Genomic DNA, 13,557 nt, shown 5'->3' with positions numbered 1-13,557 from the left:
GTCATTCATTTATTTCCAATGAAGAAATCTCCAGCTTTATTATTTGATCTAGGTCAGACCAGAAGTTGCTCACAGGCGAAACCTCTTTGCACAATGTGATTAGAGAAACTAGAGAAATCTGGTGAAACACTTGACATGTTCCTAGAAATTCAGTCTATCAGAGGCCTATGGATTATCATGCTGTTTCATTTAAAGGCCATTAAAAGAGCAGCTACCCTCATTTCTCTCCGCTGGTGAACCTAATGAAGGAGCAGTGGGCTTCCTGTTCCTGTATAATTCCCTGTATCCTCCTGAGGGCTGGAGGAAGTCGCAGCTCCAGATGTCTCACCTGTCCGCTGGCATGTCCTGCGCACCTCTAATGACCGCTGATGCTTCGCTGGACCGCACTTTGTTCACATAATTCCACTCCAATTCAGGGCATCTCCCTGGAGAACATGATTCTTATGATTTTGACATTTCTTTAGATTGTGTTTTTCTTTAAAGTTAGTTTCGGTGGCCTGAAGTTTGTGACTGAAATCATCGGATATGAATGAAAATCTGCATTGGCGATTATTTAAAACAGTGTTTCTCTCCAGTTGGCTGGTCATTTTTGTATTAATTCTAACATTGCCTGTGAACCTGAAATGGTTAACTTGATTATCAAATTGCAAAGGTGTTGCAATTATATAAACATGTAATCTGATGTGTTATGAGCCTTTTAATGCGAGCCACAGCCACATGATGAGGGTTTTAGTTACTCGTTGGCAGGAAATGTGGCTCCATATCTGGAAGTGCTGTGATGTGCCAAAACATCCTAACAAATTTGTAAATAAGAACAGTTTTGTTGCCAATGAAAGACAAAATTTTAATCAAAATGAAAGCTCTATGGTTTTTACATTTAAGAAATGAAAATAACAAATCTAAATATTAGTTTTTTATTAGTTTTTTATTATATTATATTTAAACATTTTACTATTATTTTTTTATTATTATTATTATTCAAAACAATGTAAATATCAGTATTTTTAATTATTTAATTAATTTGTATTATTTTTATTCAAGTAACAAAATAGTATTTTTATTATTTTATTACTATTATTATTATTATTATTATTATTATTATTATTTAAATAACAAACATAAATACTAGTATTTTAATTATCTTATTAATTTTTATTATTATTATTATTATTCAAATAACAAACATAAATATTAGTAGTTTCATTATTTTATTATTACATATTATTATTATCATTGTTGCTATTATTATTATTATAATTATTATTCAAATAAACAGAAATATTAGTATTTTAATTATTTAATTATTTCAATGTATTATTTTTATTATTATTATTATTCAAATAACAAACAAATATTAGTATTTTTTATTCTTTTATTATAAATCTTTTTTATTATTGTTGTTGTTGTTGTTGCTATTGTTATTAAAATTAAGTCCTTTACAGTTCAGTAGTATTATAGTGTAATTAATTTTTCATTTTCTATTTTGACTAAGTGATGATGATAATAATAATAATAATAATACATTTTAATAGTATTAATAAACAAATCAGTTTTATCAAGTCAGCTGCCATCGGCTGGTATAGAATACAAGTCAGGTGAATTTTGGCTATTTTTAAAGATTCTTTATATTTGTATTAATATTTTTATATATCTTAATCCCTCAAAAAAATCTATATCTTTTTTGAAATGAGAAGCATAAAGATATATGTTACGAGGAGCAGCACAAACGAGGTTAGAATAGGAGGCACTGGGATAATTTGTCTCTTGTCTCGTACCAAAGGCGTTGATCTGTTCTTTGAAACCGAATCAAAGTACAGCCTTAGAGATCAGTCCATCATGCTGTCTGCATTAAGAGCTTCTGTCACCCTGACACTCTCAGCATGGGAATCAATGAAGTTTAACTTCCTGGGGATTTAAAACACCATCTTCAATGAGAGTTAGAGAGTCAGGCTCAGAAAAGCAGTTTTCACTCTGTTTCGAGATTCAACTGTGAATGTAGATGCTTTTAGCAATGCAAGCCTGATTTCCAGCTTTTCTGCATGAAGTTTGTTGAGCAAGTTACTTAAAGTTAATTAAACTTGTTGACATAATAACGCTTCAGGTTTTTGGCTGCCATACTGCCACAGTGTCTCAAGAAAGCATGTGGGGTCCAAAAGTTAGACTATAATGAAAACATTAGCTTTTTTGGTCCCGCTTTATATTGTGTCCCTAATACCTGTGTGCTTACATACTAACTAGATGTGTGTGTAGTATGTAACCACAGTGTAAGCACACATTGGTGCATCGTTTCTAGCTGTAATACTTCTGTAACTACACACATGTAACAACCCTCAGGATGGTTTGTGGAAGTACAGATGTGTAACAGGACATTGGTAACAACACTGTTTTTACTTCACTCGTGTAACAGGACATGTATAACTACATTTTGTACCAACAATTGACTTGTTCTGCATTGGTGGGAATGCCCACAAAACGTCATAACAGTTTATGAAGTGGGGGAAAACAGACCATTCGATTTTAACCTGCAGAGACCTTATACGGTGCTTGATCTTTACTTTCTGTGAAGATTTTGTTTGATTTTTGCTTGGTGCAGTGCTGAAAAGCTGCTGTGTGGCGTTCTGTGCCTCTAATGAGTTAAAAAAGCCGATCTGAAGATGTATATGACTGATAAACAGACGGACTGAGCGGGTATTACTTACTCTGCACTTACTGATCTGTCATTAGTCCTGTCCCCTTCACAGCTTACAGTAACACTGCTTCACATCACAATCAAATACATCTCACTCCCTGATATTTTGTGATGTCTTCTTAATCTATTAAAACATTTATTTCATATTATTATACACAATCCCTTATGAAAATTAGCCATGGTATTATTACAGTAAATGTATAGTAGGCTAGCCAGGTTTTGTGTGGGTTTTTATTACCAATTACAGCCTATAACCAGTTTTACTACAAATACTATGGTTAAACTATGGTTAGTGTAGCAAAACTTTGTTTTTACCATGGTTTAACTAGTAACCAATAACCATGTTTTTTTTTTTTCTTTCATATTTTAGATACAAATGTTCATGTTACATATTTTTCCCGGCATGTATTTGTGAAAGTGATAAGGCAGCCGCAGCACACAGAATAACGCTGCGCTTTTCAAGGCGCTTCAGTGGACCTTAATGTTACCGGTTTATCAATGTTACAAATATTTTTAATATATATCGATAATAAAGTACGACAGGCTTTTACTCAAGTCTTTATCAATTTATTAGAATTAAGCAAAACAAAACGTCAAATGTTTGCTTTTCACAAGCCGTCTCGTTCTCGTATAGGCTTGTAGTAAGCGGGCTCTTGCTCCATTATTTAAAATGTCGGGAAAAGACACCTTTGTGCATCTCGTTGGGTCGTTTGTCCAGTCACAGATATCGTACAGACAGTCCAACCCAATACAGCTCAGTTTTTATACGTATGTTGCTCTGTCGAGTGGCAGAAAGGATTTTATGTAGGCAATTCTGTGTCTACACCATGCTTTTCCAATGAGGGGGAAAGGACTGTTTTCAGCATTGATAATAATCAAAAGTGTTTCTTGAGCAGTAAATCATCATATTTTCATGATTTCTGAAGATCATGTGACACTGAAGACTGGAGGAATGATGCTGAAAATATCATCACAGAAATAAAATACACTTACAACAGTTGTTTTATAAGGTAATAATATCCCACAAAATTAGTGTATTTAGGTGAGAGACTTCTTTCAAAAACATTTAAAAAATCCCAAACTTTTGCATGGCTGTTCAGTTTTGTGTTTTTGTGTATCATTATACTTTATTTTATGTTTATTACATTTTTATTAGGTAAAATGTCTTTACAAACAAGCTTTGCAATAATAGCTGGAAATAATATGTTATATAATAATTGTGAAGAAACCAGGCTATCAACATTTCCTTATTGTCCTCCAAAGCATATAATATTCCCTCTTTTAAAATATATATAAAAATAAAGTAATTGAAACATCACAGTTCTGTTCTTATTAGTAAGCAAGACAAGTGTTTCGTTACACGTGTTAATTCTCAACAGATTTGTCTGTGATTTCATCAGTGCTGTCCTGCGTTGGGAAATCTGTCTTGAAGAGAGACATGAAATATGACCGATCAATTCTCTTGAGAGCAAGAGTCAACACAATCAAGCTGTTGCTCTCTGCTCATTAATGCGTTTAACATGACAGATCATTTATGTTGGTCTTTATTCTGAACACAATGAGGAGACATAGATGATTCAGAGATGAGTTTCAGTCCAGATCCGACTCGTGATGGGAGTGAAGGAAAAGTGAAACGAATGAGTGGACAAAGATATTGTTCATTTCTTGTCATCACTCACAATGGGATTTTATTCTTGGCCAAGTAGTAAAAGAAATAATCCAGCCTCAGGCCATCCAAGATGTAGATGAGTTTGTTTCTTCATCAGATTTGGAGAAATGTAGCATTGCATCAGTGTCTCATCAATGGTTGCTCTGCAGTGAATGGGTGCCGTCAGAATGAGGTTCCAAACATCTGATAAAAACATCACAATAATCCACAGCACTCCAGTCCAGCAGTTAATGTCTTGTGAAGCCAAAAGATGAATGTTTGTAAGAAACAAATCATTAACATTAAAAACATTAAGATGTTTTAAATTCAAACTGTCGCTTCTAGCCAAAATACAAGTCCTTAATCCGTACTGTTTGGGCTCTCATTCTGACGGCACCCATTCACTGCAGAGCATCCATTGATGAGACACTGATGCAATGCCACATTTCTCCAAATCTGTTCCAATAGGAATAAAGTCATAACATCTTGGATGACCTGAGGGTGAGGACATTTTCATTTTTAACTATTCCTATAATCCTGACATACCTGTATACCTCTTTGTGTTAATTTTCCCTTGAGCTCATTTCTTACATAACATCCTAAAAATAGACATTTCTGTGGGAATAACCCATGCTTTCACCCCATATAAGGCGATGCATTCATGTTAAATGTTTTGGAAAAATTGCAATGTAATGTCATTTTATCTTTCTCTCTTTGATGACTCGCTGCAAACATGTTTTCCTCCCTGTGGGATTGTGCATTAATCCGGTCTGACTCTGAACCCCGCTCCAAATGCACACATTCACATTTACAATACAAACACACACCTTCAAAGCAGCTTTGTCTTTGATCCAGATCACATTTGTATCTCAGATGTGAACAGTCATTTTATTGTGCTTCCTCCTTTATTGTGTATGTTTCTGTATGGTTGCCAAAGCAAGCCTGTCACAGTCACAAGGCCTCAGTGAGGATATTGACTGACTACGGCCATGACTTCCATCCACTTGTGTTTGAAATACAGTATTGATGTGATTTACTTTCTCAATGCTCTCTTCAAGAGTATCCCCTGCTGAACAATCAGTCTCCACTGACTACTGCTGAAAGTAATCAGTGTCAAAACCTCTCTGCTCTTCTCTTGCTATAGAGATGAAATCTGACTGCTGATGAGACTTATGGTCCACAGGATCTTTATACTCGCTGAACAGACCGCAATAAATGTGTGGCCAGAGAATCAGCTCGAAATCAGCTTGGCACATTTAAATAGGAGCGAGTGACACAGAGCTGAAATAATCTCAATATAAAAACACTACTGTTCAGACATTTTTTATGTATGTATTTATTTATTTATATATTTGTTTAGTTTTTTGTTTTAAGGTTTTCACAAAAAATTAGCCAGCTCAATTGATAGTGATGTAGTAATAATAATGAATAAAGATTGTGTGACACTGAAGACTGGAGTAATGATGCTGAAAATACAAATTTGATCACAGGAATAAATTACAGTTTAAAATATATTCAAGTAAAATTATTTATTTTAAATTGAGATAATATATAATACTGAATATATTATTTCATTATATAATTTTGGAATAATAAATAATATTGCTATTTTTAATGCATTTTTTTACTAATGCATGCCATATAATTAATAAATACATTTAATATTTCAATAATAACTGATAATAGTCTCAATATCAAAATTAGTCATTTCTACAGCCTTTTTTCTGCACAATTTTGCTGCTTTTTCCCACTTTCTGTTTAAGAAAACACTAAATCGCCACTTTTCCTCCTGTATTTTAACACAACAGTAAGAAACTCGAGTTCTCTTGGCAGCTTTTCACACCACATCACGTCTCCTCCCAAGATAAAGGAGAGATATTTACCCGTTATGTTGGGTTGACGCCATTACCCAAAAATAGCTTCCTCAATCCAGCAACAAATGTTGTATTCAGTGCAGATCACAGATCTGTGAACAGTCATATTTAGTGTTTAGTTAGCTCTCTGTTACTGCATTAGTGTGACACATTTGAAGCTTTGTCTTGTGGTACAAAAAAGAAGAAATATTGAAGATTGTCCTGCTCGCTCCTTTACATGAATAAAAGGTGCTGTAAGTTTTTGACCATAAAAATACCATATGTTTGCAGATATTTAAGAAACATGCTAAGTTAATATACCTGTTTATCTGAAAAAACAATGCTACAATCACTTAATCTCCTTTGAAAATGTGCATTTGGGTCCAGAATGTCTGTCTCTGTCTTGGTTTGTGAAACATGCCAGTTTACCCAATAGTATTTCAGCACCCTGAGTAGGGCTGGGTACCGAACTTCGATGCCTTTATGGTATCGAACGAAAAACTTTGATACTATGAGTATCGAAAAATAATTTATCTTTCGGTGCCAAATTTTGGTTCCAAAAGCCAAGCGGACGGTGTTATCTTTTTTTTCTTTTTTTTTGCCAAGCGTCTGTGTCTGTGTGAGCTTGAAGCATACGTGCATGTAAGGACCTAAATTCTCCGTGATTGGCTGTCCACCACCACGTGACGTGACGGGGAGGATTTCTGAAGATACTCGCAGTCACACAACACAAGTGTAGTTGTTTTTTCTCAAAACGTTTTCGTTTTATAATGCCAAAGAGGTCTAAAGTGTGGCTACACTTTATAAAAGTGGATGCCGAGTCAGCAAAGTGCAACATATGCGATAAGAGTATTGCAACCAAAGCCGGCAATACCACCAATTTAATGAAGCATTTGTTTGGATGAGTGTTTTGCCCTCCCTCCCTGTTTAGTTTGTTCTACTCCATTGCGTATCTTGAAACACGCCCCCTTTCACGCTGTCTAAATAACAGAGAGAGAGAGAGACAGATTTATCCGGTACAGCGAATTTCTCTGAGCAGCAGGCCGCTGTATTCGTTCACTTAAAACATAACCGAATGTGTTTACGAGAATACTTGCAGAGACAATTATTTTGAGATAATTGTGTGTGTATGTGTTCATTCAGAAGTTACGATACGTGAAAGATGAATTCATTCTCTGTACGCGCATTGTCTGAAATGCTGCTCGCAGCGCGTGCTTTGAATGAGTGAGCGCAAGCTCCGAACGCGCGCGAATTGTTTAAAACACTTGAATCAGCAAGATTTAGAAACATGTGCAAACGATCAGCTACGATCCGTTTCACCCCTTCAAGCGAGTGAACAACGCGAATCAAGTTAGGAATTTTACATCACTATTCACGATAGCCCATCGGACTGGAAAACACAATAGACCCGGGACGTGGGGCTAACGATTTTGCGAGCCCTGCACCTCAGATCTATCCAGTTTGTGAAACACTGGTTTCGTTAAACAAAATAAATTCTTATTTTAAAAGATTGACTCAAAAGAATCATCAGTTCAGTAAAGCACATAAAGCTATCGTTTGAGTTTATAAACTTCTATTTCATGCATGATTCGTATAGATCTGCTAACTGAATGCAAAGTGTGAGTTCTAGCAGAATGTTTGTGTCTTGATGGGCATGTATCGCTCACTAGGAGTCGCTAAATGAACAGCTGCAGTTCTTTTTTTTTTTTCAACGGAGGATCAGTTGCCCTATTGGTTAAAATACTCAAACTGTATACTTAAATATTAAATTAATAAATGACATCAAAACAGGGGCGTTTGCGTTATGATGTGGTGGGCTGCTGTGAGCCAGAAAGTCCAGGGCCACTTTTTGGTCCCAATCCACCCCTGAATTTCACTACTTAAACCGAATGCATCCCCATGACGTTGACTACCACTTTATGTATGTTAGCTTGTGCTGCAGCCTGCTAGTTGGTTGCTGTAGCTTTAGCGCTGTTATTTCCCCCTTCAGGGAAAATGTCCACGCAAAGACAAGATAAGTGCCACAGAGCAGTCACGGGGTTTATTGCTAAGGTTTGCTACAAATACAGTTTGATTTTGCACTAAAAAGTTTTTTTTTTACATTCCTTTGCATTTTAGTTGGTTCAATATTAGTCTGTACACAATATCATTTGTTTATTTATTTATTTATAAATATGTTCAAGTTGTGGCAAAAAGGTTTCTCTTTTTTTGTTAATTTTGGCTAAGTAAGGATTGATACCAATCCTGAGTGTCTGCTGGTGCACCCCTATCCAAAAAGCACAACCAGTTGTATTAATAATGTTATCCTGAATGTGAAGTGTTACCAGAATTTGTTTTAATTAAGGTGAAAAATAAAAGTTTTGTGTTTAATGTATTTGTGTTGATGTTGAAATGGATTTTAAAACATATGGTATCGAAAAAAGTATCGTTAGGAACCGGTATCGAAACTGAGGTATCGAAATTGGCACCGGATCGAAAGATTTTGAACAATACCCAGCCCTAACCCCGGGTTGCCAGTTGGTGGAAAACACAGCATATTTCGCTTAATTCATCATTAAGTGCGCTTGTTCCTTTTGGTGTTGTCAATCTGGCAACCTGTGTCAGCAGTGACTAAACTCCCTCTTATCGATTGTCTATCTGATATCGCTCTTTGCTTTCAAAGGGCGCTCAGATTGTGTTTCCTGAGCACTTCCTCTAGTGTTTCGTTATAATGCAGTCACACACCTGTGGCAGTATTGCCTGTAAAACGCCAATAAAAGCAGAAACACAATGTTGTGCGGAGAGCTGAGCAAGCAGAAGAAATGAATGCATTCCCCTTGAGGGAACTGCTCGCCTCTTAATACAATGCATTTCTTTCTACACATCCCTGTGTTTATCTAACCTCTGCTTTAGTGCCCAGAAGGAGAAATGAAAAGACTGTGGCAGGGGAACGAATGCAGTGTTTGTCTTTCTAAGCCTCTTTTGCTCTTATGTGTGTTTATTTTCCTCATTGTTTTTGGCCTGAGCAGAAATATAGGGTTTTATTTTTCCTGTCTGGATTAGGCAGAGGTGTTTTGCCCAACGTGACTGTGAACTGTCCTTGGTGCTGAATCTCCAGAGATACTATAGTATGTACATCTGTCTCATGTTATTATGATCCCAATATATGGGTCATTCTTTATGTAAGGAAACTTTTATGTCCATTTAAAAATTGCTAATCTGTCATCATTTGCTGACCCTCATGTTGTTCAAAACTCTTCCTCATTTCTTCATCTTGCTCACTCTCTCATTGAGGAGTGTGAAAGTAGAAGAATTCTTTAACATGTTTTTATTGAATTTCCAAGTGCTTTTGCATGGATTCCGGAGTCTTTGTTCCTTTTTTTTCCGTAAATCTGCCGTCTTGCAGAGCGTATAGCTTCAGTCATGATCTAACAAACCTGCCAGTGATTTTCAAGTGAACTCCTAAGACCTTCAGCATTGTGTCTGATTAGAGCTAGAACTAAATCTGCTAGAAATTACATTTACAGAAGCCAGATAGCACAACTTGGCTGTAATTTGATCTAAAAATAGAGGCTTAGGGCAGAAAAAGGAGAAATAAAAACAATAGCGCCTTCTCCTCGCTACACTGAAAATCAGTTGATAGCTTGATTAACTACTTAACATTACAAGTAGCTTGCATAATAACTCTACTGCAGAGGAACTCACACTTTTTGGGGCACACCAAGCAAGCCTTGAGTCCTTTGGGCTTGCGGGTGGCACACAGACAGATGGGACTGATCCTGACTTTGCGCTTTAGGAGGGACTACACAGCCACCCTCTGTTTCATATTCATTGCAGTGTTACTCTATTCTAATTCTTCTGTACCTCTGACTTGTCGTGCCGCCCCCCTGGGCTCTCCCGCTCAGCACTTTTCACACCGTCACCAGCATATTGATTATGTCTGTCTATTCATATCCCTCCCCAAAGAAACAGTCAGCTATTCAGAGGAGATTGTATCGCATTTCTATTGTTTGTTGATTTTAATCATAAACGGGGGACAGAAACAGTAAAAAGATCTACACTGTAAATCAATTTTATAAGATCAGCGTTATAAAAATAAAGCAATGCATAATCAGATGGGGGCGAAATTCATTATTGATTAGATTGTCTTCTTTTTTGTTGCAGTGCATTGTAAAATAGAATTTTCTGAATCAGTGTGTTTTTCTTTCTTTCTTTCTTTCTTTCTTTCTCTCATAAATCTTAACAAGAATGTATGCTTAGAAAAAAGGGGGAAAAATATTTAGCCAATAGAATAAAGAAAATAAATAAATAAAAATATATTCTCAGAAAAAGAATTATCATATATAAATAGTATAAAATCTTTTACATTATTAGTATCATAATATTTAAAAAGTCTTATAAAAATTACAAAGTAATTTTGTAATGAGAAAATAATAATAATAAAAAAAAAGTGAAATGTGTTTTGTTTAGGTATTTTAGATATTCTGTTTAATTACATGCACTGCAAAAAACTATCTTAGTATTTTGTCTAATTTTCTCTTAAAAAATCAAAACATTCTCAAAAAAAAATTTTTACACTTAATTTAGAAGCAAATCGACTTAAAATATTACATTTAGAAGTTTATAAACTTTGAGTTTATGCTTAAAAACAAGAAAATGGCTTTCAATATGGTAAGAAAATAATATATTGTTTTGTTTTTGAATTAGGATATATATATATATAATTTTTTTTCTTGCTTTAGGTTTAAATTTAAGATTTTTTAAAGAAATTAAAGATATATCATGTGTAATTTTGCATTTCAAGTAATTGTATCTTGATTTAGATATTTGAGGCAAGTAACACAAAAATACTGAGTAAGAAATTGTTTTGTTGTTGTTGTGTTTTTGCAGTGCATAATAATAGTAAGTTGTAAAAAAAAACAAGAAAGTCTTCACTTGTCCCAGTGATTCAAGGTCTGGATTTGAAGCTGTCATTGCACATCTGAAGCACAGGTTGATGAATAGCAGTAGTTATTCCAGTAGTGTTAAGGGAAGCTGTGGTGTAATAACTTCATGATACGTTTTTACTGCACTAATAACTCCGTCAGTTTTCCCAGGAGAGTGTGGTGCACTTGACGGATGTGTGACTCTGTAATGAACGTGTGGAAACAGGAGTAGCATCTTTGAGAATCCACTCTGACCCTGACAGCAATCTCACTCAGAAAAGTGTTTGTTAAATACAAAAAAGTGGAGTTTGTATTGACATACATACTAGATCTTATGAAAACACATAAATTCATACAAATTTGCCAACAATTCATGAAAACGTAAAATAGTTAGGAATATGCATGAATGTGTTTAATTTGCTGTTTGAGTGAAACTCATATATTGTAATATGGTGGTCTGATCAGAGACCCAGGACTATATTTAAAACCTCCTTAATGTCTTCATACACCATAAATATGAGTGAACGTCCCTCCCACCCTCTCCACATGAATACTGATGAACATCTTCCTCATAAAAACCATCCTGATGAAGGTTGGGTAAGATGGCCAGTTCAGATTAATGACTTGATAGTTCTCAAAGTCCCAAAGGCCACTCGCAGTTTTTCCATTATTCTTTTGTTTAAATGGGATGTGGGGCATTTTTGATGCTAAAATACTTTCTCCTTTCCCAACTTAAAGGGATGTAAAGAATTTGCGTTCGGTCATCATTTACTCACCCTCAGGTCAATCCACACATGAATGACTTTCTTTTCTGGAGCCGAAAAAAAAAAAGATCCATGTTTGAAGTCCACTGCAGCAGCAGCTCGACCAATAGCATGAGTCTGGGGCGGGGCTTACTCTTTGATCTGACCAATGACAGACAGGGAAACTTGAAGGTTTAACGTTTGAAAATTAATAAAGACTTAAATATTGAATGAATTTTTTAGCATTATAATGTATGTAACAGTGAATTATTATTATTATTATTATTATTATTATTATTATAGTCATGCAGATATTTATACGTTTTAGTGCCAAATTGTGCAGCTCTACAAACAAGCACAGCATTTTGTATAAAAGCCCGTTTCCACTACAAAATAAAAGAAATAAAAAATTATTAATTAAAAGGCAACTCAATTTATTTTTCTCGCAATTCTGAAAAAAGAAAAATATATATAATAATCATAATATTTAGGAAATGTTAACACAATTGTAAGAATAAAAAGTCCGAATTGTAAGATAAATTCTATTTATATATATATATATATATATATATATATATATATATATATATATATATATATATATATATATATATATATATATATATATATATATATATATATATATATATATATATATATATATATTATTTTTATTTTTTTATTTTTATTTTTTTGCCTCAAATCATGCAGCCCCTATCATGACATTACCAGGTTAGATATCCAAAACTTCTGTTTTCTCATTTCTATTACCATGATTCAGTGTCCTAAAAACTAGGCCATTTGTTTGCTTTAAGCAAAGTATAAGTCTGTTCATATAAAACTTATTTGCAGTCCATTTCCATTTGGGTTTTTTCACAACGGAAAGTTTAGTCAGTCCTCCAGAGTTTAGGAATGACGAGTTGATTTGTGTTTGTTGTTTGCTCTGTGAGGGGGATTGTGGGCAAGCAGAATGCTGTTTTTACCCTTTATACTTGCGTTTGTTTCCTAGTGCGAGTCTGTGATTGGGTGTGTGATTCTGAGGGTTTGATCACTCACAGGTGTTCCCCTGACCTTCATATATCTCTCTTCCCTCTGTCTTTAATCCTGCCCCAAACCCCCTGTTGACGTGCGCTGATCCATGCATTTTTCTGCTTTGTTTCCCTGTTAGCAGCACAGATTTATGGATACATCATGTGCATATTAGAAATCTGAAGAGCGCCGTTCGCACACTCTGTCATTAAGATCAAACGCGTCCCAGACAGAGGATGATGAATTAAATCCTACTAATGGTTCAGAGCTTTGAGTGTTGTCTGTTGTCAGCACAGAGATGTTTTGAGATGGACTGTAATGCTGAGCGATAGGATTGTCTTGTTGTTAGTGTTGTTAGTGTAAGCACGGTGTCATCAGTGTCTTGTGTTGCTCAATGGTTTTGTGTATAAGCTGTAATAGAGGGGCATTTTGCAATGATTTATAGAGATTACCAGACAAACAACAACGGACTCTCTCTTTTACCTCACATCCATCCATCCATCTACCATCTGTCCATCCATCCATCCACCAACCAACCAATCAATCATCCATCCCTCCGTCCATCCATCCATCCATCCATCCGTCAATCCATCCGTCAGTCCATCCATCCATCCACCAACCAACCAATCAATCAATCAATCAATCAATCATCCATCCATCCATCCATCCATCCATCCATCTACCATCCGTC

The 13,557-nt window shown here is 35.1% G+C and overlaps 1 protein-coding gene across 1 annotated transcript in view; it reads left to right on the top strand.

The window, feature by feature from the left end:
* LOC132115874 (LYR motif-containing protein 4B) overlaps window positions 1–13,557 on the top strand; it is a 52,858-nt gene that overhangs the window by 16,675 nt on the left and 22,626 nt on the right. The window lies entirely within an intron of this gene.

The sequence above is a fragment of the Carassius carassius genome, chromosome 35 (genome assembly GCF_963082965.1).
Source record: "Carassius carassius chromosome 35, fCarCar2.1, whole genome shotgun sequence".
NCBI classification, from domain to species: domain Eukaryota; kingdom Metazoa; phylum Chordata; class Actinopteri; order Cypriniformes; family Cyprinidae; genus Carassius; species Carassius carassius.
The sequence above is the reverse complement of the archived record's forward strand: the minus strand, read 5'-3'. Positions and strand labels throughout refer to the sequence as shown.